Genomic DNA, 3,792 nt, shown 5'->3' with positions numbered 1-3,792 from the left:
GTAGCTCGGGCTCTGAAAGGGTTTTTCGCTTAATATTTATTATATCATTGCCTGATATTTCCATAAATAAATAGATAAAAGTTATCACGTAAGAAAATATCAACGCAAACAGATGGTAGCATAACGGTAGCCACTTCAAACAACCCTAGTTCGAAACTCTGATGGGCCTCTTTTTTGCCTATTTCTTAAACTAGTTTATGCTTTTGTACATTAACATGCACGTGCCTTTTTCTATGAAGAATCTCGGCCGCCACTTCTCACTCTTGCCCAGCACCTGAAGTGTGACAGTCCCATTTTCATCCGGAAAGTGTGCAGCTGTGGCTAAGGCGCGTTCCTTCGAAATGATCTGGTTACATGTGGACAAGATTCGATGTCATTGCACAAGAAATAATAAAGGAAAATTTAGGCTGAACGGAAAAGGCGTGGTTTCAATTGTGAAGCAAGAAAGAATCATTTATCCAATCATTTAGAAAGTTCACGAGAACTTAACGATGCCAGGATTTTACCAGGGAATATAGAAAGCTGGAATGTAGCTACTACAACCAGTTCATATCAAAAACAGTGAAATGCACATTCGATATAGAAGAACAGAAATATACCAGAAGAGGACAAGGTAGTTGAACATCGCAGTTCCTCATGGTAGCTACGAATACAATAGCTTCTGGTTGAATCTTCTGGATAAGAGGGTTTACTTTCTCCATCTGTGCTCCAGATAGACAGCTCCTAAATATTACCCCATAATCAGCTTCTGGAGGTGTTGGATGAGCATGTGACTCAAAAGATTTGTATTCTCGAACATTGTCTTCTTCTGTACAGAAGTTCACAGATAAATAAATCCGCAAGCAATTAAGATTTGATGCATATGTGCATGCACGCTGACAAGGTAACCTGATTTCTCAGATGAAGAGGGTGTCAGAGCCGCCTTTGTAGTATTCTGGCTAGAACTGCCCCTTCCACAGCTAGAGGATTTTTTAGTTCCTGTTAATCTTGTGGTATCATCATGGTGCTCCTTGAAGTATTAAAATAATTTATACGACTTTCCTCAGTATTACCTTGATTTGAGCAAAAGGGGAATGATGGATGCTTGCTTCTGTAAACCGAAGGATTTCAGGTTGGATTTCCTGTGCAAGTTCATCTATTTTTTCCTCATCTACTTTAAGATCACATTGCCCTGGTAAGACTTGATCCTTTGAGTTGGAGAAAATATGAAGATCATCTTCTGCTACTTCTGTCTCGGTTTTTGGATTATCAGTGTACGGTGTTCTTTTACGGAACTGCATAATAACCATAAAAAGCAAGAATGGGAAAATAATACATCTGTTTGACGATATTGCTATCCTTGCACCTACAGGCCAGCCATGATGTTCAAGGCCTGAATTGTTGTTAGTTTCGGAGAGAATCATAAATTGGCTTAATTAATCTTGAAATTTCCTATCTCATTTGCAGGATAGCACCGCAGGAACTACCAGCGCGTCGGTCAGCACCGACGGCAGCTATGCGGAGCACGAGCCAGAGAAAGAACGGCTTTAGGGAGACACGGATGGGGAGAGGAATTGAAAGGGGGTGCCGGTGAAGGATCACGTACGCCGGCGTCCGGCCACACACTCCGGCGCGCGGCATGGTGGCGCCTCCGTCCCGTCCCGTCGCCAAAGTCCAAAGTCATAAGTCACGGCACGCGCTGCCGTCCGCGGCGACGACCATGGGCTTCTTTTATAGATGAATGAAGGACCCTGTTTTGGAGCGGGAAACGGAAAGGATGGATGGGATCTATGCTGGATGAGCACCGGCGCCCGGGATGAAGGGCGGAGATGGTTTAGGCCACGGATCGGTGACGTGGAGCAGAGATGTCGCAGATTATTAAGCGAGCGAGACTCGCGCGGTTAGAAGGAGGGCCGGCCCGGATTAGAGGGCATGTGACGCGACGGATAATTAATAGCATGCCTCCATGTGTGATGGATTGTTGGCGATTTCCGCGCGCGAGGCAGCTGCCCGGTTGACCGCGTGGCCCCACTGCCCGGTTGACCACGGTAGCGCCTCGCTGGCCTGCTCCCGTGCGCTAGGCCGCTACCTTCGCCCTCGCCCAGCCGCGCTTATCGCACGTGGAACCATGCGCTCGGGAGTATGTCAAATTTTGTAAGACTTTGTTATTTTTACTAAGGACAATATATGATGTATTTTAATCTAAAATTTTACACGCCGATAGGTTTCAACATTCTCTATGTCTACATATTTTTTCGAATTTTTTTGAAACTTTAAAATTAGAAATTTTGAAGTTTGAAAAAGGAAAAAACAAAATCAGGCTACATTTGATGCTTTCGGGTTTCAATTTCGTTATTCTCTTAATCGAACTCAACAAGTATTCTGTATAACATGTAAATTTGTAGAAGATGCGAACTGAACATGATCAGGCATAAAGAAAGTGAGGAGTAGGTGTCGGGGCGTCTGTCTGCAGCTGCTGTCGGTGGTGGGTGGAACCTGCGATGTCCGTGTAGTTTTTGCAGCAGTAGCAGAGGTCCCAACGGAAGAGGCTGCAATAACCATGGACGAGGCCGAGGTCCTGGCAACACCGCAGGCACTTGCCAGACCCTTTATAGCACTTGAACATGCAATTCAGCTCTGGCACGTCGCACAGCACCACGCCCCTTACCATCATATGCGTTGTCTCGACTGTATGTATGCACCAAACAAGATTTGAACTAAATCCATGTGGCAATTTTAAAATCTTCATAGAAACTTTGAACGAAATCTCAATGCTTACCGGAGGCGATGAGAAGGATGACCAACATGAACAAAACTTTCTTGCCCATCTCGTTATTTGGTGGAACACCAAGTGAATTCTCAATGGTACAAGTGATCGATGGGAGTTGAATGCTTAGGCTAGGTGGTGCATTTTATAGGAGAACATGATGCAAAAAAATTGCATTCATAAGGGCGTGTTTGACACTTACCAAATTAATAGTCACAATACTTTTTCGGGTTGTATTATATCAAGGATAAATTTTTACCATGGAAGCATTTTAATCATCCAAATCTCATCCATCCTTCGCAGATGTATTTAGATTTGGACGTATCTATGCACGATATAGTGTATAGATGCATCTAAATCTAAATAAATTTGTGACATCCTTTTCGAGAGGGAGGGAGAACTACTAGTAAGAGAGAAGTGTTTGAAAAGGATTCGTTTCACCTTCTTTTAATAGATAGATAATATTAATTACTGTTATCATATGTTTACTTTTTATTTTCATTAATTTTTTGTAAAGCTCCTTAAAAGCGCACCATAGATACATAGTCCCTCCCTGGCGAAATAGAGGATGGTTAAGCTTTCTAGTACAACTTATGTCATGTTATAAATCTTTTTTAAAAAAATACCCCTCGCGTCGACACGGACACTTGTCCGCTCGTTAAAGCAGACACACACACTCCCCCTCATTACCTTCTATCATCTCCGGGGAAATCAGGATTCCTCGGATCCAGTAAGTGTAGGATGCAGCTCTCCGGCCCCTGCAATTGTGTCGTTTTAGATGCTTAAGGTAGGTGGTATATATTTTATTAATAGAGGAATGCATGGAAAAAAGTTATATTTATTCTTAATGGCGTGTTTAACATGCACCTAAATTAGACTCAGAATACGCTCCTCCTCATATATCAAGGATAAGTATACCATGGAAAGCATTTTAATTATGTAAATGAGGTACTATACTAGGAAAACGGAAGTGTATGGAAATGATTTTTTCACTCCTTTTAATTAATAGATAATATTAATTACCATTATCATATATATTTATTTTT

At 42.3% G+C, this 3,792-nt stretch overlaps 1 long non-coding RNA gene across 1 annotated transcript; it reads right to left on the bottom strand.

The window, feature by feature from the left end:
* Positions 1 to 220: 220 nt before the first annotated feature.
* On the bottom strand, positions 221 to 1,037 carry LOC127320893 (uncharacterized). Its single transcript, XR_007863649.2, has 3 exons — positions 889 to 1,037; positions 600 to 808; positions 221 to 346 (listed from the first exon to the last, which is right to left on the bottom strand). It is a non-coding gene; the product is annotated as an uncharacterized lncRNA (long non-coding RNA).
* Between the last annotated feature and the right edge of the window lie 2,755 nt (positions 1,038 to 3,792).

Source organism: Lolium perenne, unplaced genomic scaffold, assembly GCF_019359855.2.
Source record: "Lolium perenne isolate Kyuss_39 unplaced genomic scaffold, Kyuss_2.0 unplaced10, whole genome shotgun sequence".
Taxonomy (NCBI): Eukaryota; Viridiplantae; Streptophyta; class Magnoliopsida; order Poales; family Poaceae; genus Lolium; species Lolium perenne.
The sequence above is the reverse complement of the archived record's forward strand: the minus strand, read 5'-3'. Positions and strand labels throughout refer to the sequence as shown.